The sequence below is a fragment of the Tachysurus vachellii genome, chromosome 5 (genome assembly GCF_030014155.1).
Source record: "Tachysurus vachellii isolate PV-2020 chromosome 5, HZAU_Pvac_v1, whole genome shotgun sequence".
In the NCBI taxonomy this organism is placed as follows: Eukaryota; Metazoa; Chordata; class Actinopteri; order Siluriformes; family Bagridae; genus Tachysurus; species Tachysurus vachellii.
In genome coordinates, this window is record NC_083464.1 from 14485387 (window position 1) to 14510213 (window position 24827).

Consider the following 24827-nt stretch of genomic DNA (forward strand, 5'->3'; position numbering starts at 1 on the left):
GGAGGAGAAGCAAAGACGGGGAGAGAGACAGAGAGCGAGAGATAGAGAATAAGAGAGTGAGAGAGGGAAAAGTAAAGGGGCCGAAGCTCAGCTTTTACACTCCTAATCGATCAGAGTAGCCCACATGGAGCACTGAAGGCTAATCAATACTTTTTTGCTCCTCCTCTTTAATTTTTTTTCTGACCGTCTGTTTTGGCTGCTGACTCTGACAAAGTACTAAGGCTTAATGTGGTGGTGGTGATGGTGGGGTGGGGGGTTGTGTGGTAAGGGGAGGGCTGTCTGGGGGTCTCTGATGACTAGAAATAGAGAAACAGAGAAAAATGTGGGGAAAAAAGGAAAAGACAGCACTGTGAAGCAGTTACCAAAATGATTGTGAATGTGTGTACGTGTGTATGAACTTATTAACTTCCTTATCAGTGCAGGCAAACTATCCATGACAGACAGACAGACATGCATCCACTACCTCCATCTCAAACTCCTCCATCCTCCGCCTCCTTTCTCTCAATGTTCCACTGTCCCCAAAGGGACAGGCACTTAGTGGGGAGTGGACAGTCTATAGCTGAGCAACACAGCTTGGACACTCAGGGATTTGGAAAGCTCTGTCACTAAGCCAGCTCATCAGATTCACCTCTGTCTCTCCTTTCTTTACAACTTCTGTCAGCCACTGCTCCAGCACTCTTCAACTCTTCCCAGATGTGGGGCAGATACTTCAGAGTAAATTTACTTCATTAAATTTAAAAGATATATGATGAATAGTGTGCTATTAATCTGTGCTTCAGGAAAAGTGGACAGATTGATAGAAGGTGCTAATTCAATCACTGATGCTCACTTAACACTTGATCTTGTTCGGTGTTAAAAAAAATGGGACCCCCTGAATGGGACACCAATCCATCATAAGACACCATGCACAAAAATGGGAAGAATATTCACAGAACTTCTATACAAAGATTAACCAAGGCTAAGACAATTCACATTCAGTGAATTTGAGTTTGTTTCCATTGCTGTATGATGCTCCAGCTGATGAAACACCCCAAAATATGGAAAGCAGATTTTAGCCCATCCTATTTGTTTTTTTGCCACTTTCTCGCTGTCTTCTATAGAATTTCCACCCAGCTGAAACCAGCACTTGACATTCTTCAATACTTCGCAAATAAACTGGCAGCGATCTTTTGATGACCTCACTCCTTCACTGTTACAATACTGCTTCATCCACTCCCCCTTTCTTCTGGCTGATTTCACACTGTTTAGTTTTCACTCTCTCAGCTTGTCAGCGCACGGATAGAGAAACACGCTCATTGCGCAGTGAACGCTACCAGGGCACGAGTGGCTTGTTTGTTTGTGCGGATGATTGTGTACTGTATGTGGTAATTAGCTTTTGCTTCCAGCTTCTTTTGTTAATTTGTCGAGCTTGCTGCCTCCCAGTCTTTATTAGCTGTCTAACATGGCCTTCTTGTGTAAATACAAGCCGCTGAAATGGCAATTAACCTTGCAAATAGGTATAAAGCACTGATCTGGTGACAGGATATTGACAGGGCCTCACTCGGTGCAGCCTGCATGGAGGGAACCGAGGCGAAGAAAGGGGGAGGAGGGGGTGGAAAAAGAGGAATGAAAAGAGTGAGTAAGCAAACAGATCCCATGGGCCCCTGTTTGTTGTGTCTGTGGCAGACCTATTCTTTTGCTGCCTATTAAACTCTGACCTTTAGGCATGAAATCGGGAAAAAGGGATTCAGAACGGCAGACGCAGGCCTGGGACTATGGATGGTGGCAGGAGATGGGGGAGATATGAAAAAAACGGTTACTTCACACAGGGAGGGAGAACTGACCTGAAACGCAGATAGGAAAGATGTTCTTCAGTGCCAGTAATGGGAATGTGTATATGTCTGACCACTAATCCTGCTTTAACACACACTGATATGTGCTGGAGTATTATTCTCTTTCTGTCTAGCTCACACACTGAGAAATGGCAGCTTCACAAAACTAATAATGTAAAATGATATTTTGAAGTGAAAAAATGACAAACGTATCAAATACAAATATTTGAATTCAACAGGTTTTCATGAAAACTCGTGGAGGATCCAATTGGAAGTCATACATTTATGCGTTTGACAACAGAAATGAGAGAAAACATAACATCTATACGTTATTAAAATGAAGCAAAATGAAAACACTTTTGTAAAGGCAACCGGGAACTATGGAATGCTAAGCAAAAGCCAGCTAATGACTAAGGCTAATGATTTAACTAGCTTGTATGTGGCTGTTGAATACAATGTCAAAGCCTAGTGACAGAGAAAGCCAGGAAACTTATCTATAGTTTTATCTACACAACTACAGGGAACAAATATCTGCCTCATATTTGCTTGTAGATTATTACTAAGAAAAATTACACACAGTATGACAAAAGCCACGCTCTTCATCAATCTTTAACCAAGCTAGCTTCAATGTTTTCTGTCATCTAAATTATAAATGACCTCACACCATTTATTCTGAAGGTGTAAATACCACAAAATTTATCTCCTGTGTAAACAAAATAAACATTAATCCCCTGTTTTAATTAATCCAGTGCTCATCACCACATTTAAACTAATCATTCTGCATTTCCATCTGCAGCTTCTTGATTGTACCGTTAGCTGGTACTGACATGGCAACAGATGGTAAGAGATCTCTGCAGAGATTAATAGCTTTACATTCAAAAAGCATGTTTCTAGGACATAATGCTGTATGTCAGAACCTCTGGGTAGACAAAGATCCATCTCTTCTGTCAGAAAGAGAAGGGATTTAGTGGCCCACTGACATGGTAAAGGATAAAGGTTGGATTTAGATAGTCACTGTTGCTGCATGGGGTAGGAGAGTGGATACCTGCTGGTCTAAGAACCAGATCCTGTTATTTACCAGAGAGACAAAGAGAAAATCTCAGTTTCAATGTTTATCAGACCAGAGACTGACTGACAGACAGAGTGTGTATATATCAGCGTAAGGAGTGGGAGGCAGCAGGCTCAGAGGTATCAAAAAAAGTGACAATAGAGAGAAGACAAGCAGCAGTGTGCAATGTGTAAAGTAGGAGATAGCAAACAAGCTTAGAAATGTTTCTATCCTTCCATGTGGAGTGAAAGACAAGTTGAGAGAGTGCAGGCTGAGACAAAACTAATAGGGATGCCTCTGGTCAGAGATTGAGTAACAGGAAGGATGAACGGATACAGGAAAACCCAATAAAGATACAGAAGCTAAATGAGTAAAACACAGGGGGTCAGAGACTGTGATAGTGGGTTAGAAGGAAAAAGTGGTGGTAAGTGTAAAAGGGAGAAGGAACAACAGGAAAAGATGGATTAAGAAGGATAATGGAATATCGGAGAGCAGAAAACGAAGCTGGACATGCTCACAAAGGTAAGGAAGGAAGCTGACAGTAATTGTGAATTGAGCTAAGTTGCTGAGGGAGGGGTGTAGGTGGTGGTGTCTGTGCTTGTTGGGGTTCAGGTTGTAAGAGCTAAAGGAACAGGGCTAAATTAGGCAGAAAGAGGGGCAGTGAGACCCTGTCAGCATGTTGCCCACTGTTCTAGTTCATCCTGGATCTGTACATGGCACAGCTCAGTGCCTGCGGAGCCTGCTGTCAGCCTCATGACCACACACATGCGCACACACACACACACACACACACACACACACAATGTATGCTGGTTTCACAAACACGCATAGGGAATGCTGGTTTTACTCAGAATTTCTCTCTCTTTTTCTCTTCCCCTTTCTTTGTAGATTAATAGGAGACTAATTACATTTCCCAGAATTGATTTGGAGAAGAGTCTGTGGGTTAAACAGACAATTAAAATAATGATGGATCTTAATGACAGACAAAGTAGATTAAGGCCTTAAAGAAAAATCATACCAAGAATCTCAAAGTATAAACCTCTACTGTTCATCATAATTTTCACATGTAGGCAAAAACTGATCCTGGGTCATTTGAAACAATCTTAGTCCGCTCAGAGTATTACTGTAGTTCAATGCATCCAAATGTGACTGTAGCTAAGCATAAGTGTAGGTTTGATTTGGGACCAGTAAAAGTTATGGTCAGACTCCATCAAAGTTTAGACTGACACAGTGTTTAATTGGGCATCAGTAAGAGGTGCAGCAGAGGAACATTTCAGCAATGGGGGGGCCGGAGCAATTTAACATTAGCATTCTACTTAGCATATTCTGTGACACTTCAGGGGTTACAAATCGCATTAATAAATGCTTAATTACTTTAAAAGAAATTCCTCAGGCATTAATCGAATATTAATTACTGCCTATCGTTGTCTTTTAGTCATGCTTAATTGCATGTTTTTTCCCCTCATTTAAACTTTCGTTTTTTTTCCTTCATCTTGAGGCTAAGATTGTGGTAACAAACAATAAAGCTGGCTAGCGTCATACACAGCCTTTACAGAGTTTTAATTTCAGCCTGTGTTTTACATATTTTCCCTGCACAAAGCCTAAATTTCTACAGACTACAGTACTATTCAGATGTAAGAAGTTTTCCAGATATGTAGCTGTTAAGTATTGACCGTAATGATTCAGATCTAATTTACATGGGATACTTCCTTTCTGTATAAATCAGACAGAAGGTATACAATGTACACATGCTTTTCATGTTTCAACTTCCATGTGTGGTAAATCCACCTCATTATAAAACAAAGAATTTATTTGATATTTATTATAGTCACTTATTGGAGCACCCAAGTTCATTCATTCATTCATTTTCTACCGCTTATCCGAACTACCTCGGGTCACGGGGAGCCTGTGCCTATCTCAGGTGTCATCGGGCATCAAGGCAGGATACACCCTGGACAGAGTGCCAACCCATTGCAGGGCACACACACACTCTCATTCACTCACACAATAGGGACAATTTTTCCAGAGATGCCAATCAACCTACCATGCATGTCTTTTGGCCCAGGGGAGGAAACCGGAGTACCCGGAGGAAACCCCCGAGGCACGGGGAGAACATGCAAACTCCACACACACAAGGTGGAGGCGGGAATCGAACCCCGACCCTGGAGGTGTGAGGCGAACGTGCTATATCTATAGACAGTACCTGTACTAGAAATTCAAAGATTAACATGTAACCCTGAATCATTTCCTTTCTAGCAAGACATTATGTAAATGTAATAGTTACTATATATAGTGACAATACTATATATCTATATAGTTTTATAGTTTAATTTTATTGCACATTCTAAAGAAATTTTAAAGGTGGAAGACGATTGAAAAGATCACTTGCTGGAGTTTCTTCATACTGAAGAAAACACAGAAAACCTTTTTTCCATGGAATATTACATAATTATTACCAACATCTCAGTTCCATCAGGATATATGGATAATAGGATGCTGAATAATAGCATTTCATGGATGCTATATTAATTTTTTGCATATTATTTTCAGCCCAAGTCTTTAAAATGAATATATGTCCACAGTCTGTAACAATTACTGATATGATGGGTTCCAGAGATAATAATTCTATACTATATTGTAGTTATAATTATTTGTAATGATCTCACTTGTCCATGTAAAACTTCCAGTGTGAATATTCCTTATGAAAGTTAAAAGAATCTCAAAAAAAAAACTGTATACATTGTGAACAAGGAAGTGGTTGGTACAATGTTTTGTTTTGCCAAATCTGGTGATTAAATGATAAGTTAATAATCTGCTAAAACAAGCTGTGTGTGTCTTGCTGTTAGGCTGTGTCTTGCTGTTAGGCTGTGACTGAGAGTGAATGGGAAAGAGTAACTCATTGGTCTGTACTGGCAGCTTTCTCCAGGGTAACTATTAGAGGTGTGCACTCCGGCGTTCATCCCTGTAGCTACAATAGCCAATGTCCGTTCAAAGCTCAGCTTAATTCTCTCCTGCGCACGTACGGGCCATAATTTAAGCTGATTGGTTGCGCTTGCTAGAGGGCATTATTCTGCCCTGTCCACTGCTGTAAATCACACTGACTGGGAAGAAAAGGGAGGGGTGAAATGAAGTAAGAGTTTCTGGTTCATTTAGAAAGGAAGTCTGAGGAATCAGACAGAGTCGGCTGAACAGACTTATTCACGCTGAACACACATCTCTCACTCCTTCTGTCTTTTCTCATGCACATGCACATACTGAACACACATGCTGATGTACGTACAAGCCTGCAGTGGTCACTCAGCCATGCATTGCACTAATGTTTTGGAGTTGTGACACGAAATGCTATGGGCTAAAGAGGAGCGTCCGAGTGCTTGCTTACCCCGATTCTGTCACTCTTGCTGACCTGTGTGCCTTGCAGGGAAAGAGAAGCATAGCTGCAAGCTGTCAGCGCACTCAGTTCTACACTGTGCCACACAATATCCACATTCACTCAGGTATAATCACTAATTGCATTAGCATAATTTTAATTCGCCATATGGGAAAGTCAGAAAGTTTAGAGTGATTCTAACACTGAGTTGGAGAGTGGGTTGAGGGTTACATCAGCTGGTCAGCACTGACCCTCAAAATTGTTCTGATGCTGTCAGCTGCCCATACTCTCAGCTGACCCAGAATGTATAATGATGCAAATACAGAGAAAAAAATCCTTGATTGTGAGTAAAAATGTTAAAATCTTTAATATAAAGTTAAAGGCTATTTAGCTCATTTGTCACCAAAGACAGCTGATAAACAAGTTCAAGCAGTGTCTGGAAAATAGACCAAGAGCACAGAACACATACATCAAAAATGTCAGCAATGCTGTAACTTTTCTTTTTATTTTATTTTATTAACATTTACTTGATATTTCATTTAATGTTTGCTAATTTAAAGCAGCTTTTTTGGTGTTAAATCGGATAGCATTGCCACTGTACAGCTCAATGGTTCCTGGTTCAAGCCTGGGCTTAGGCTACATGCTGTGCAGAGTTTTACATTTTTTCTCTGTGTTTGTCTGGATTTCCAAAAACATACAGCTAAATCGGATTGGCTAAGCTAAACTGCCCTAGGCGAGAATGAGTGTGATGAAGTGTTCATGAAGCAACTTACAAGTGAGACAGCCTACAGCTGTGTAGTTGAGTGTTCCAGAGCCCAGCAGTGGCAGACAGGTGACACTAAGATTTCATCTCATCATATGATTATGTTGACAGAATTTTAATTGACTTGCAGAATGTAAGAATGGTACTGCATAGACTGCATACAGAATTTAAGATGTTATTGGCTCACAATAAACTTATAAGCTGCTGTTATTGCACAGTGTAAAGCAGCTGTAAGCCAATAAATGAGAGAGAGAGAGAGAGAGAGAGAGAGAGAGAGAGAGAGAGAGAGAGAGAGAGAGAGAGAGACTTCAGGTTAAACAAGACACAAAACCCCCCAAAAATCCCAGAACTCAACAGGCAGACCTTCTATATTTTTTCAGTTCAGTCACCACTGCCTCCGTCCACAGGCTCTCTCTCTGAGTGAATATGTGTGGTTTCTAGCTAAATCAGTCTAAATTACATAGTGCTCAAATGAGCAATAATCTACACATCTGTCCTTTGGGGTTATTGTGGGTGGTAGAGGGAGAGAGGGTGGGAAAGAGAGCGAAAGAGTGCGAGAGAGAGAGAGAGAGAGAGAGAGAGAGAGATAGCATACAGCTCACCAGCCAGCGATTATCCCCTAATTAACACTGATATCTCCCCCCATGGACAATGTCCCATCTCATCAGTGAGCTGGCACATCTTAATGTTAGGCACTAACTGCCTCCTTCACATATGTCAGTCCTCGTTAAGGGACTCTGATATGTGATAATGCCTTCCCGCTTAATGGCTTGTAAAAGATGGTTAACACTCACAATTTGGCTTCTCTGGATTCCTCCTTTTATAAGGGAGAAGAGAGGGGATGATGGAGGACACCACCACAGGGGAACATGATTACATGAATAGCTCCATGTGAATACAGCAGAGGATTTTTTTTATCACTATCAGCCAGTGGTTTCTTCACTGTACGCAGGATCTGTCATCCGTATCAATCAATTCCGCATCCACTTTAACTCTAAGCATTTAAACTGATTGTGCAGTTCATAATGCAATATATCTACACACTATTAAGTGAATTAGTGTGTATTAGATTTGAGCATCTTCATTCGTTCAGGTGTTCCTGTTGATTTTTTTTATGCAAGAAGGACATTGACAGAGCACATTAGCACCTCTTAAAAACAGTCTTCTCTAACAATCAATAACATTCTCCCACAAAGTGTAATGACGCCACCCAAACGTCATTTCTATTTGATGAACAAGTGGATGAGTGGAGACTTTAAAATGTGGCTCGTTAAATTCATTCCTGCATTAATCCTCCTCACTAAAAGCTCTGAAAATCTCCCTCATTTAATCAGCCACGATTGAGCGCAACATGGCAGGGACAGGGAACAAATGTTCCTTGTGTAGCTTGCACTGAAAGACATGTCAGTGCTGAGCTGTTCTCTCCTCTCTTTCTCTCACATCCATTCTTATTGTGACAATAAAAAGCACACACACATACACACACACACACACACACACACACACACACACACGCACACATGCACACACACACAAAACAGGAAGAGTTGATTTCCTGCTCGCCCGTACTGGTTCATTTGGACCCTCTCTCTCCTGCCCCCCACCCCCCAAGCTTCCTTGATTGAGGGCTAATGAAAAAGCTGTCCCCAGTTCCGCTGCCTCCCTGTATCCATTAAGAATAATTAGACGGGAACAATTTTGATGCCTGTAACCTCGGCGAGTGTGGCTAATGGTGTTATAAATTGCTCCTTGTCCTAGGCCCTGCTAGTGCGGCGTAGCACGACACATGATGAGGAGGGTGCTCTACGCTTAATTCAAAAGCACTCTGTCAACAGTGCTGATTTGTGTGCTTAATGAGAGCGTTTAAAACAACAAGCGTGGCTCATGCATCCTAATGCCACTGGCAGGAGCGGGTTCGATAAAGAGGCTTGTCCGCCGTAATTAGCTACGACAAACGGCGCAGGATTAAGGGACGGGCCCTGCCGCTTTTTAAATGAACCCTGTTAGACTGCTGCTCTTATGTTATAGCCTCAAAGTTCCTCAGTTTCCTCGCTGTGTGCCCTTGCTTTCACACACCTCGTTTTGTGTTCTGGTCTTTATTGCTAAATATAAAGATTAAGTACAAGGCTTGATCAAAGTGCTGCTCCCTGTGTATTGATTTTTTTTTTTTTTTTTTTTTTTTTTTTTGGTGAGGACTTTGTGGAGAAATTTAGCTTGTGCTCACAAGGATTTTCTTAGAAATCAAAAAGTTTCTCTCTTGTTGTTGAAATTAAGGTTAGAGTTAGGTTTAGGTGTAGCATAGCATTAATTAGCTGTACTAAATAATTTGCTCAATGGAAAGTGCTTATAAAGATAGAAATACAAAACGTGTGAGATGAGAGATGGGATGGTGAAAAAGCCAGGAAAACTCTAAAAGCTATTTTCAGTCTTCCTGAAAATGCATGCTGACAAGATTAATTGAGCAGTGCAAGTGGTAAACTCTGATCTCCTTTATCTCATACACACATATAACATGTGCACACACACATATTGCCTTTGCCAAGGCTTGGTCCACTTGCACGTGCTTGGCAGTGCACAAATGACTTGAGGGGCAGTTAAATGGAGAGGTCGCAGGTTAAATGAACACTGTTGTTTATGAGGATGCGGTGCGCATCCATTTGCATTCTAATCTTCCCTTTTTTACACACATACACACACACACCACCACCACCTCCATGCACTCACACTCACTTTCGCAGTCCCTGCTAAGGGGGAGCCACTGGAGAAGAGAAAGGTTGGTGGATGCTTGCTTTAAAATCCCATTATCAAGTTATTTATGGAATTCATGGCCTGACAACCTCACTGACCTTGTTTTGTTAAACATGAACCAGACATGATTTCAGCACACTGCACTGCCTATTAGCTTTTGTTTTCAATAGTCTTAAAATGTCAGCAACTTCAATCACTCATGTGGCAGCTCTAGAGATATGGGCTGTAATACTGTCCAACAAACACAGCCACGGTTACTGCCCACTACCCAAACACACAGTTATTGCCCACTACCCATCACACTGACCTCCCCGCATGCCTTACATACATATAGTATCTGTCTTACCCTAGTGATCTGCTCAGCTACATATTTATGATCATTATAATGCTGACCAGCTCTGTTACTTACACACACTTTGTACTAAAGTGTTTTAGCTTAAAACTTCTGTAAGCATTAAGTATGGTTACCTTTTCATCAGCTATAGATTTTTTTTTGTTTACATTTGCTGAGACAATTGTAGATATAGGGGAATTTAGATAATCTTTAACTTCACCTCACCTCCAAAACCTAAAGGTGTTTCTTTCTGCTTCCTACTGTCAGCCATTTTATGCTAATAAAAATGACCATTAAAACTGTATCTAGCTAAAATATTTCAGTTTTTCAGTAATACACACAATACACACAGTAGTCTTTGTACAGATGTCACTTATTCTGGGAGAGCTACATGCCATAGTGAAACGCATATACAGTACTGTAAGCCATAAAATTCAGGTTATAATCAGATACAGCTGTTACAATATATGTGAAGGTCCTGCACCACTGCATCATCAAAGAAGAAGAATCTCAGAGAAAAGAGCTGATACACTCTGTACAGATGACAGCAGACACATTTTACATGTTTATATTTACCTAATAAAAATATATTAACAGGAAATATATTCACCAGAACAGAAGTGACTGAATTAGTCAGCGAGTATTTCTTCACAGATGTTAGCACAAAAAGAGATCGGTCAAGTGAAGAGATGACGATGAGGCTCATGTTTAAATTCCATCAGTTACATTTCACTCTTTTGATGAGACTGAGACTGGAGTAGTTGATGCTAATACATTAGGTGATTTCCCATTGTAAATTTGTCATTAAAAATTGCCAGTAATTGTTTTCCATAAGTAGTTTAAATACGTTATAAATATAGAACACAGGAAAACTACAAAAAAAATCCCCACAAAACACAGTACACTAGAGACCAATACAAACTAGAAGTAAGATACCGCTAGGAGCAACTCAAATGAGAGCACAGGACTCATGTATGCTGAACTGAGTTAAAGCAAGAGTATAAAAATGACAGATGTGGCATGTTTGATGAATTGAGGTAGGTTGTATATCACAGCTTTGGGACAGCAGCTGCAAAGACATGATCATGAATGTGCTTTAGCCGAGATCAGCCAATAGTGACTTGAACTTTGGACATGCCGATAGTGACTGACTGGTGGATCTTAGTGAACTAATGTTAATGATACATATACTGTAAATGCTGATACCACACAATTTGCATCTATTGAATTATTTTCTAAACAGTTACATTCAATTTAAAGCTATACATGATATTTATTGGAGCTATCTTTTATTAAATGTTTGGCACCACAAAGATTTTTTTTTCTTTTACCTTAAAAATCCTTTTGACAGAGGTTTAAACACCTCGCAGCTCCATTTGCCTCAGTGAGCACACCTTCACTGCTGTCTACTCATCAACATGTTTGGACCACCTTACATACAAGTACACACATATAAACAAGAGGATTATTCAAACATCTCGTGTTTATGACAGGTGAGAAGAGGCTTGAGGGAGCTGGGTTTGCAAGGCTGTATGCAAAGTTTGATTTCACCTTCGGCAAGAAGCGACAGCGAGTGGGTAATAACCCAATAAATATTCTTTCTCCTTCTGACCCCTGCATGCTCTTGTTAGCCTGTTTGTGACACGCCCTGCTTATTCCACATGTGGCTTCATCACAGCATCACGTGGGGATGTGTTTTAAAACAACACTGGAACCTACCTACAGAGTAAAGTGCATAAATTTTGCCAATTTCTATAGCAGGTCAGGTGAGAAATAAAAAATGTATATTAAAATATAATCTACTTTAGAGAAAAGAGAAGCCTGCACAAAATATGTAAATAAAACGTCTTTAATTTTGCACATTCAAAAGAAATAATGGATAACAACTCTATCTTTTGAATTTATTGTAAGGTGTGCTTTTTTATTGTATTTCAGATGATTATAGTGTGTTTTTAAAGAGCTCTGTTCCCTCCCACCATGCTTTGTACACATTATGTATCAATTACTCCTCTAGAGACTTTCTCAGAGCTAGTTACCATGTGTGGTATAGGCTAATATCTGCATACACACAATTACTCTTCATTGAGGTTCTCTCTGCTGGCCCAATTGATGCTTCTTCCATTATTCAGAAAGGCTCACGCTGTAGGCAGGAACAGATTAAATCCTCATCATGCAGCAGAGCCACCACTGAACCTACTGGACTGCTCACAGCTAAAGCCTAAAGGGAGCAGCAGATGTAGCTGGAAAAAATGTATGTGGTCATAATGATAGTAAGCTTTCGGTGTATGCCTGGATCTGCAACTTCCACTCAGATCTGTACTGCAGAGTGAACATGTTTAACTTCTAGAAGAACAACAGGTGCTACACTGCAAGCACATTCTTAGAAAAAGTCAAAGTTTAATAGTTAAGGGTTCGAAACTTCCTAAAATGAGGAAGTCACTCTTTTTTTTGTTTTAAAAAGAGTGACTTGCAACACATTTTTTATCTGTATTTACTTTTCATCTGCACTTACTCCTTACTTGTCTATTTGCTGCTGCTAGACATTTGACATTTATATATGTATATATATATATATATATATATATATATATATATATATATATATATATATATATATATATATAACATTTACCTGAAAATTTCCCGTAAATTTCCTCATTGCACATGTTCGGGTGAGAGGTTGGGGGTGGAGTGTGGGGTTTACTGTGTTACTATGTTTGTGAAAACTTTTTTCTCTGTACTGTATGTTGTTACTTGATGTTTTAATTTCCTCCTGGGTCTAAAGTATCTATCTATCTATCTATCTATCTATCTATCTATCTATCTATCTATCTATATATCTATCTATCTATCTATCTATCTATCTATCTATCTATCTATCTAAAAAAAAACCTGTTGTAAAACATTCAAGGGCTCAACCAAAGAACTCTTTAGGATATTAGGATGATGTTTTTTGAGTACACAAATCCAAATGAGTGATTTAGGGCTTCGGTTTTTGTTACTTTTGTATTACGGAAAAAGCAACATCTTTAAACATCTCATGTAATAACAATATACTTTTAAATAAAAAAATAAATAAATAAAAATAATAAAAAAGATAAAATGATAATAATAATAATAATAATAATAATGCATGAGTCATATTCATTATCCATTTGTTTCTAAGCATCCATATAAATACATGATACACTGATGTAAGTGCATACTTTCATGTATACAGTGCCTTGCATTAGTATTCACCCCCAACCCTTCCCCAATTGAATTTTTTTTACACATTTTCTAGTGTTATATCCTGAAACTGAAAAGGGCTCATGAAATTAGGTTATTATGTCATGAATACATACAAAATATCTCAGTGTATTGAAGTGGAGGAGAAAAACAAATACTGTTCCCAAATTGTTTACAAACAACAAATGGAAATGTGATTTGTATAAGTATTTGCCCCTACTTTAGATCTGACACAACTGGTTCCCGTCAGATGTCAGATGATGGGAACCCACAGAGCAGAAATTCAAGAAATCTAGTTTATTCAAAATCACTGGATGTAGTCAAATGGTATCCAAGTGTGTGCAAAAAGAAGTGATCTCAATATCTATAGACACTGTTCCTGGAAAGCTCTATAGTTTGTTGGAGAGCATATCTAAACAAACAGTATAATGAAGAGCAAGAGCTTACAAAATGAGTCTAGGTTCAATCAGCATTTTGTTATATGAAAACACTGAAAGCTTGAACATCCTGCACTAGGAAACACATTGATAGAAATGGAAAGAATGTGGCACAGCCGTAACTCTGCTTATCTCAGCTCTCAGAACTATAACCTGCACAGGCTAAAATACCATCTGAATGTTTTCTCTTCTTGTTCCCACTCATTTGGTCCTCTTAATGCAGTATTGCCTCTTGACACACTATATATCAGATATATTATTATATATCAGAGCTGATTGTTTGTACTTGCTGTCTTTCTTACACTGTAACTGAGCGTCCGTTCTGCAGAAGGTGTTAATAGTAATAGTATACTGTAATTTGTTGTATTTATGTGAATGACATTGTAAAGAGTGTATATATATATATATATATATATATATATATATATATATATATATATATATATATATATATATATATATATATACACATATTTATTTATTTATTTTTTTACCACATGGAACCCTTGCTAGTCTCCCTCCTGCTTACAGCCCAGTGAGTTATAAATCTGTGCTACATCCACTCCATATTACCACCTCTGACTCCTCCTGACATTGTGTATCTTAGCATACAACTGAATTAAACCCCCCATGTTCCCCTGTGTCTTGTAAGCCTACGGCAGTGCAGGGAAATATCAAAGTCTGCAGTCTATCATCATTTTTATATTTATTTACACTGTGTCACTTTCTTCACTTCAGTATGTCTTTTGCTACCTTTTTGTTTTACAACATTCCTTTATGGTCAGATCTAGAAAATGGCTCTAACAAACTAGGAGTATTTTAGTGGTGTACAATTAAAAAAGTGAGGATTGGTACAAACAGGAACCAACAAAAGATGAGCCTTTTGTTTTCACTAATTTGAGAAATTCTTTGGCAGAAAAATGGGTGTAGGATCATGTCAGTATACAATGGTTGCTTTATTAATTCACCAAAGTATTAATTCATTATTATTTTATGTAAATGATTTATTTTCTTTATTTTCTTTATTTCTTTATTTATCCATTTGGTTTACCAATTTATATTAGCTGCATTGAAAGTGTACTGTACTGGCATTGTACTGACAGAAATACACAAGAATAAAAAGCTGTAAAATTGTATACATTATAACAAATACACAAAGTGTGACAAATGTAAAATTGTTTGTTTAAATTAGAACATTAACCAGTTTTAATTACATTTTTTAAAATGACTAATTGTGACGAAATGTGACAAAGAAAAAAAAACAAACCTAGCTTTAGAATAATATGTGGCATTCTATTGTCCACCGATTTCACCAGCTACTCCCTTACTCATCCCGACTGGTGCTTTCTCTCTCTCTGATGCTCTCTCTCTGATGCTTTCTCTCTCTCTCTCTCTCTCTCTCTCTCTCTCTCTCTCTCTCTCTCTCTCTCTCTCTCTCTCTCTTTCTCTCTCTGATGCTTTCTCTCTCTCTCTCTATCTCTCTGATGCTCTCCCTCTCTCTCTGATGCTCTCTCTCTCTCTCTCTCTCTCTCTCTCTCTCTCTCTCTCTCTCTCTCTCTCTCTCTCTCTCTCTCTACTCAGCATGACTGGGGAAGTTCATCCTCATTTAATAATGCATCAGAGACAGGGAGGAATCTGGCCTCACCAGCTATGACCCAGACGCATCCAGCTTCCATTATTTAACATTTACACACACCTTCCAGACCAACAGTGCCTCAATATTTAATGACTCAGTACTTCTGTTTTTTATTCTTAGAAGTGTGTGTGGGGACTTTGCATTTTGCAGTATTTCCCCTTGTATAAATAACCGAATGTATATGTTACACAGATCAGTGTGTACTGGTTTTTACAAGTTTATATTTTCATATATAGTTATATATTTCAGAGATATAAAATGTCTCAAGGTATGTATAATCCTTCAGTCAGGTCCTTTGTTTTTTTCTACATAGTTGCGTTAATTTCAACTTGCTTTGGGTGGGATAAATTAGGTTAATTATATCACTGCTTTGCAATAGGATCCAGTGCTACCATAACTGTCCAGGAGAAAGCAGATACTGAAAATAAATGTATAAATGTTTAGGTGGCCTTCATGACATTAACTTAACTTTAAGACATAACTTTGTTTAAAACTAATCATTAATTTGTAGTTATGTAGCAATAAAGTGGTAATCATGAACTGGAAGTGAGAGCTCTGGTAATATGACTACTTTTTCAGATAAAATACACAAGAATGTTATTCTAATTTATTCGACTTACTTTATTCGTTGATGTTATCATAGGTTGCATTGCAGTACACTATCAGAATGATTAAACTATGTGTGTGTATTTTGCTGTACTTACTGTATTTGGTGCAAGCCGAACACACAAGATAATAAAGTGTGACAAATATGGACTGTAAGATTTAGCTAGGCTATAAGCTAATACATTTTCCCACTAAAGAGAACATACAATGTAATTTGGCCATTTAAAGCCACTGTAAAACCACTGCAAGTGAAACGGAAACAATAGAGTTCGTTAGCTAATTCATTACGTGTTACAATCTAGCAAAACTGGTTAGCAGGCAGGTACAGTGTTTCCAGAAACATCCAGTCACCTGCAGGCTACTTGATAATATATTAGGATCACTCACATTTCAGTTCTGTGCTTCCACATCCAGTAATGAATTGCGTTTAAGAGGTGGTTTTCAAACAACAAAACTGTTTCTTAATGAAGGACGTTTAAAAAAACAACAATTTTCAAGACATTATATCAGAGAACACTATTATGATAAGGACTTCTGACTAAAAAGTATTTGTGACTTGTATGACTTGTATATTTCTTGTTATATACATTCAAGCTGTGTTGCACGTCAGGTTTGTAAAACAGGAAGCAACTTCAAAGTGTCTTCTTTCCTTTACCGCATTATCTACATGTCCCTAAATACCATGTGTTAATCAGTGCACATCATCTACAAAAGGGTTCTTACCAAAACCAAAGACATTTAAAAAAAAAAAAAAACAATTGTGTTACACATTAAATAATAGTTTTCACTTGAATTGTGTTACTGTGGAAGTTACACTCAGTGGTTACCTGAGTGTATGTTTAGCATTTTTAATTCAAAAATAATAGTTATGATGTAAGACACATTACTTCATTTCTGTGGTATGTTTGCTTTGTTATCTTTGTACTTCTTACCTGTATGTAGGAAACTTTGTTTATAAGTATTGATTACATTGTTTTATAAAATGTCACCTAAAATAAACACACATTTATTATACAGTAACATGCAAAAATTCTTAGGCACTTTAATTCTGTTCTCCGCTAATTTTGTCTTGATGAATGTTTGTCTTTTGCATTAGTGAGTCTGTAAAACATTTTGGCTTGGATGGCTCCCAAGTGACAGAACAGAATAGTGTTTGTCCATTTATTAATATATAATATTGCAAGTCTAAATCACAAAGATGGGGCACGGTGGCTTAGTGTTTAGCACATTCGTCTCACACATCCAGGGTTGGGGGTTCGATTCCCGCCTCCGCCTTGTGTGTGGAGTTTGCATGTTCTCCCCGTGCCTGGTAGGTTGATTGGAAAATTGTCCGTAGTGTGTGATTGCGTGTGCCCTGTGATGGGTTGGCACTCCATCCAGGGTGTATCCTGCCTTGATGCCTGATGACGCCTGAGATAGGCACAGGCTCCCCGTGACCCGAGGTAGTTTGGATAAGTGGTAGAAAATGAATGAATGAATGAAATCACAAAGATGCAAGAAAATATTTTTGTTCTATCAGGTAAATCTCTTAATACTTTCTGTCTCATCCTCTCTTTCCTATCAGATGCCATTCATGGTCATCTGTGAACTCACGCCTGAAAAAGTGAGAGGATAGCGTTGTCTTTCAAGTGTGTTACATTAAATTTGCACAAGCAGTTATTTTAAAAGGTGTGGCTGTGCTTCACCCTCATTGCGTGGTAGTTGTCCTGTGATAGGGGAATGAATGTATGCTGGCTGTTAGGGATTACCTGAACAAACTGAAGCCGGTGTCAGTGACAATCAAAGTCAAAATCTCAAAATGAGCTGTGACAGGATTTCCTTATAAAACAGCACAAGTCTACTAATGCATATGTACAAGTGTAAAGGCTACAGCTTTTTATGGTAGATTTTGTTTATGTAAAAAGCATTTCATTTCATAATATTTGAAAGCATTGTTGCTTTACAGCATTTTCCTTTTGTGTGCCTAAGACTTTTGCACTGTACTGGATATATGTAAAGTAAATGACACAGCCGACTGAAAGATAGGAAGCATTTCCATGTACCAGTAGTCTCATGGGAGTAAAAAACACAACAGGTGAGTTTTAACTTTGAACCTGACAGAATATCTGCTTATTTTCTCATATTTGCTGTGTACTGATGATTATTTTTAACAAGAAGGAACAAGGAAATGAAGGGGATTTCCAAAAGCAGCCACACCTTAAGGCTCGTTTGCTAGTGTTTATATTGGGTTATTTTTACGCAACTAAAGTATAAAACAGAAACTGATACACTTGACCCTAGATGTTTGCCTAAGGATGGTCAGTGAGTCATTTTGATACCTCAGGCATTCAAATAAAATAAACTGCTCGACGTCCATATTTATGCAGACTGCAATGTTTTATATAAAATATGTTCTATTTGTATTGTAAAGATATCATGTGAGAAAATTCTCCTTTTATTTACAGGCCAAACAAACTGCTTTAGTCTATGATAACTTTTGGATCCATCACCCAGCTCCACTTTATCAGCATTATGGCAATGATGATGCTACACAAACACAAGATCAATCTTGTGCCGTATTTCACCTTGTTCCCAGTATTATGGCATAATTAACTGCAAGACATGAATCATGTACAGTCGTTTCATATGTAATAAATCAAGAAGCAGCAAAAGAGCTGTTTCAAATGAGGTAGGTCTTTGTTGTGGAGGTCTTTGTCTCTGACTCTGGAGTTCTGAAATAGCTTTGGTCTTTAGCAACTCGCTGTTAATTGCTTTAATGCACATCCCGGTTGATTTACATTGTGAATTATTAGCTTTTAAAGTCAGTGACAGATACTTTACATTTTTGTAAAAATAAACACTTTAAAGTGACAACTACATATAAAGCAAAACAGGATGAGGAGTGAAATAAATGCACATTGATATCAACACATTTATTTAATCAGTTTATAGTCCCCTAACAATTATAGGTGTGTGATTATTGTGGTTTAGTTCTTTCTAGTATGTGACGGAATTATAAAAATGCATCTTGTAATCCAAAACTAAGTTACAATGACTAATAAGAAAAGTCCTCAACTTAAAATGAATTTATTTTGAAATTCATAAATTTATTAAACAGCAGTTTTTTTGTTGTTGTTATAATGTAATATAATGTATAGATAAGTATAGTATAAATTAAGAATAAGCATATATAGTCTTTCACAAAGTTTTTAATGTAGCAACAAGAATCATGTCCGTACTGTACCCTCAGCAAATAGTCACGAAGTCATATATGACTCATATTTCAGCTACTGCATATAAAAATGAATGAGTCTAGCTAGCTAGCTCAAACGAAAGGATGTATACGTGCACTACACAGGAGAGTTACGGGGAAGCTTTGAACTTTATTTTCGGTTACATCATACTTTCTACATACCTGCCACTTCCTCATTCTGACATGATCATCTGCCATTCATGCATGTTATGTAGTTCTGAACCAGTGGAACATGCTCTAATAACAGCACTGTAGCACAATGCACCACCAAGAAGTGTGCTATATTTAAATTTAGATACCAAGAGAAAATCATTTCTCTACTCAGTAAGGAGCATAATTTCTTTCTGATGGTTTGCCAGGCAACTAAAACTAACCCAGGCTATTGATGTATTCACACCTGTATAAGGAGTGATCATAATTTTTCAGACCTTTCTTTTGGTTTGTTGTCTCCTACTGCTCTCATGCAACAGCAAAAGTTCCTCTATGATCCGATTGCTATTCTGCATTGAGCCCAGGTTATTTTAAAATAATCTAATTCTCCAATAAACACATGATGCCTCCCTCTAAACTCATTTGACACCTAAGGTCTATGAGCTTGGACCTGGCAGAGCCATTATATGTTATCTATTTCTTAGCATCATAGTGCTTTTGGAGAACTTTGGCTTTACTCTGCATTCATGTGCATCAGGTTTATTCAGCAAGTTTCCCTGTATGCCATTGGTGTCTTCTTTTGGTTTGTTTCCTTTCACCTTTTTCCTCTCCCTCCTACCTTCTCTACATTTGTAAATGCAAGACATTGTATTATTGAGTGGAGTAAGGGTTGAGGAAATCCATCCTAACAAAAGGAAGTGGATGAAATGGACATTAACTGTTGACAGCACCATGAATGACAAGGCTGCTGGGAGCTAAAGTAACCTCCCCCCATTTTTGTAGCTTCTCTCCATTTCCATTTCTCCTTCAGGCTTCCTCACTCTTTAGGCCCAGCATACCCCCCTTTTCTCCTTTTCCCAAGGAATCCATTTCACATAATTAAAAATGCTTAAATGAAATGGCCCCTCTGGAAAAGTGGCTTTCAGCAGTGAGAGTGGGAGTGCCTCAAGGAGCCATCTTCGGCCCTAACTCAGATAGCGCACCATGGGGCTTTGCCTCGGCACCGATCAATATCATCTTCGTTATTAATATCAAAAGCATATTACTTTGTTTTGCGTCTGGCAGTGTGCCAAAGCTCCAGGGTCCTGCCTGCCGCTCGCCCCTAGCCATTTACCAGGCCTATAATTTACTTTGGTGAGTTTTTAAGGTATTGTTTTGTCAGGGTCAATCAGGACTGAGTAACAAATGATCCCGACAGAGTGGTGGGGAGCTCCATCCATAAGTGGCACACATGGCCAAATTCATTTTTGAAAGTTTTATGTCAATTATTCCTGTCCTTGACTGAGGGGAATGAGGATGGTGAAGTGAGCAGGGTGGAGGTTGAGGGAGACTGATGGCCTCCATGAACGATGAGGTAACAACACTAACAACTGTCCCTGCGCCAGAATTAGACATGACGCTATCTTTAATTGGTGCATTGAATTAAGGGGCGGCATGCAGTCCGTGTTGAGAAACAAAAAATATTGTGCACTTAAAGGAAAAGGGGGCATTGATTTTCTCTGATGCATTTACCTCATACAGTTAGCCCACTTCTGAAGGGCTGGGGAAATGTCCAATGTGATCAGACACAACACCAGTCGAAGATTATCTCACTGTAGAGTTGAGAGCCTCTTGCTTGTGTTACTGAAGTTCTTTGTGGAATGGATTTTTAGTAGATAATAAATGCCTGTCTTGCTTGTTTTGCTTTCTCACAGTGGTTGAGGTTGGGAATGGAGCTATGAGAAATGGTGTACAGTGTGTGTCTCTGTGTGTGTGTGTGTGTGTGTGTGTGTGTGTGTGTGTGCACCTCTATTTCCCTATATATATATATATATATATATATATATATATATATATATATATATATATATATATATATATATACAAACAGTGTACTACCTCCATTTCAGCAGATGTGATCCTATAATGTAGTTGCTAAAGGGCTCGTGTTGGTGTGCTGCCAAAACAATGAGCTGCCAAATACAGTGGTTTTGTACTGAGAATTTAATGTGGGCTTCTGGCTCTTTTGTCCTCTGCCCTGTCGCTTATCATATTAAGGTGACATTTGACAATCTAAACTGACTGTAGTGGAATATCCAGCCCTTCCCTCATCCCCTCATTCCTGTACCCCCCACACATCTTACCCCTCAAAGGACAGATGAAAGGTCTCACCACAGCAATAACATATAAATTTTCAATTAGAATAAAATATTAATTAGCAAGTGGTTGTTTAGCATCACATCTGTTTTGTTCCCTCTGCCTCTCATTCCGCTCTTCTTTGTCTCAATTCACACCTTTTTTTTTTGGTTCACATCTCCATACAACGATTTTTAAAGCCAAGCTAGGAGTAACAAGAGAATATAACAATGTTGAGGTTAGAGCTTTACTGTAGGTGCTACAGTTGCCTAACAGTTGTGAAAGGTTAGATTTGGTCCCCAACAATCAGGGGTCACAGCTTGTTTCACACTTCATATTGATGCCCTTAGTTGGGGCCTCATGGGTGGCTGGGTGCTAATTTATGCTTCTGTGGGGTGATTGGTGCCAGGTGTGAGAAACGTAGCAATACCACTCAGTAAACACACAGGTACGTCGTCCAAAGTGAGAAATGAGAATAGAGAATGACTTTCCGACATGTGAATAACATCAAACCAGATGCCGAAAGAGGTGAGATGGCCGGAGGCAGCGTGTTTGCGAAGGGAATAGCTGAGCTAACATGATAGAAACGAGCTGTTCCTTCACAGTGTACCCTCAAGCTAAATCACTTCACCTAAGTCTTCAAATGGGAATAAAGAAATATTTTAACTCTGACAGATCTTACAGGAAACATGGCGAGGGGAAAGCGGATACGTTTCGTTTTTACGGCAGTTAAAAACTGGTTGTTATGAAGTTGTTTCAATTTGAGTTATCAATAATATGTCTCTAACGTTAATAAATTAAAATATAGCTTTAATAAATCTATTCTAAACGATCGTTTTTAAGTTGTCTAGAGTGGACCACAGAGGACAGAGAACAGATTGCATAGATTTATAATGGCATTTGTATTTATTCAGATGCTGTATGGTAAATAATTTTACTAAAAGGCAACTAAAAAAAAATACTTATTTCCTTTTTATTCTGAACTCAATCTTATATCATCATATTATGGCCATTATCTACACCTTATATGACTTCTCTCTGGAAATGTTTGACTGAATCTGAATTAGAATTTTTCTTTTTTTTTAATTAAACAAAAGATCTGCAATAAATATGTCCGAAACTATCAGCTTAACTTACATATTATCAGATGAAGTACATACAGTACATCAGGTAGGTTGTATGTAGTATGAAGTAACCTACAGTGAGCTCATGCACTAATCATCTACTTACATACCCACACATGAATATATTGCAACTCTCCTCCATTCTACAGGCTTTTGCCATCTCATTCCCATGAGACCTGTGAAGCTCTTTGTTCACTTAATTAGGCATTTATCTCCTTGAGTATTTATTTGATTTACCCGCTTTTAAACAGGCATTCAAACAATCTTTAAATAAGCTGGTGCTTTTAAATAGTTCACAGGATTACCTCTCCTCATTAACCCTTTCTAGAAAAAAAATCATTAGCAGCTTATTAAATCATATTGCGGCAAATATCAATACACCATTCAGCTGTGAGGAGGAAAGTGGTGAAATGTCATAAATCTCTTTGCTTCAAATACTGTTCTGTCACTGTTACTGCACCGAGGGCACTGGCCTTGAGGCATGGATGAAGGAGAGGTTAATATGTGTATTTTTTTGTTTGTTTGTTTTTTGGGCCTTTCAAAACTGTTACTCTAGTTACTCTAGTTTTTGACTAGAGAACAGTGAAAAATCTCACTGGTCATATAAAATGTTGTGTTATTAATTTACACTGCTATATTTTAATACATTGCTTTTAAAGGAGAATTTTAATGTATGTGTGAAATATTCCTCAGAGAAATGTTAAGATGTAGATGATTTCTGGTGTCAGCCCATCGCAGGAGACACACACACACACACACACACACACACACACACACACACACACACACACACACACACACACACACACACAGAAATCAAACCCTTAACCCCACTGGTGCACCTCAATAATCCTAAAATAAATAAATAAATATAGGACAAAATAGGAATAAAATGAGGCATTCTATTATACACTGATCTACATTTATTATTCTTTTAACTTTTTACCAATATTTCACCGTTCATTCATCTATCTTCAGTAACTATGGTCAGTGTCTCAGTGGATCTGGATCCTATTGGATACTACACACACATTAACAAAGTCATTCACACCAGCAGAAATTTTGTTGACAATGTACTGTAGGTAAACTCTGTAGTTACTGACTGAATCTCATCTCTTGCTTTTCACAGCGCAACAACCTTCTTTCTACCTTGTCTGTTAATGGAGACGGATCATCATAGGCTCACCTCAGAGTGGAGATTTTATGGTGTGATGGATCATTCGCACCACAGCAGTGATGCTGGCTATAGTGGTGTCTCAGGCACAGCAACATTTTGGCGTTTAAACAACTTTGTCAAGCTTGTAATTGTAGTGCACAGTCATGTTTGTTGTGTTGTGTTAATCAAAATCTAATCCTTAATCATGTCCCAGTTACTGACAACAGGAAAGTTGGCTATTTTTGGCATCACGTCTTCAATCCAGTGGCAATGAAATGAGTCCCAGCAATGTTGCTGAATCTGATACCAGTGCAGCAAACTCAAATGCCACTGCCTCAGCATTCCTTTTTCATTTTTTTATTAATATTCAGCGCATGTATATAACATACTAAATCTCCTAACAATTCCAAAATTTGCTAATCCTATTCAATAAAGTCGAGTAATCATCATATTCAGGTGAGTTTGCTTCATTGAGATTCAGTACACCTAAACACTGCCCTTCCTGTTGAGGTCAAAAATCTAACAAACATGAATAAAACTTTTGCACCGTCTATCATCCAGCTCTTCATTATGCCATGTGCAGGCACGCTCTCTCTTACGCTCTCTTCTCTTTGTCTCCGTCTCTTTCTCCGTCTCTTTCTCAGGCTCTCAGGGAAGATATATGCCGGTATCCAGGTGGACTGGGCGAAAGAATCAATAGTGCCGCTGTTTGAAGTTTTCTGAAAGACTTCCTGAGGAAGACGCTCTTGTCAGGCTGATGGATAAGTCAGGCACGGAGGCCTGGCTTGGCCCGAGTGCGGCCTCACCTTTTTAAGTGGAGCCCTAATAATAAAAAGCCATGAATAAAACATCGGGCAGTGCGGCGCAAGCTGCATTAGTGCTGCCACCCCGTTATAAATGATCCCTGTGCCCGGCCGCCATCCCAGTAAAAGCCCACAGCATCACTCTAAAGAGGAGGGAAGTGAGAGAGAGATAGAGATAGATTGATATGCATCTATATTTATTTATTTTTATGTTTCTGTGCTGGGTAAGAGGAATAAATAAGAGAATGCGGTCGGCTAGAGGCGACAAT

General features: G+C 38.5%; 1 protein-coding gene across 1 annotated transcript in view; it reads right to left on the bottom strand.

The window, feature by feature from the left end:
* Positions 1–241: 241 nt before the first annotated feature.
* Positions 242–24827, bottom strand: part of utp11 (UTP11 small subunit processome component) — a 120378-nt gene continuing 95792 nt past the window's right edge. The window contains exon 9 of the mRNA XM_060869206.1: positions 242–253. The gene's annotated coding sequence lies outside the window, so the exon portion shown is untranslated. The remainder of the gene's footprint in view (positions 254–24827) is intronic.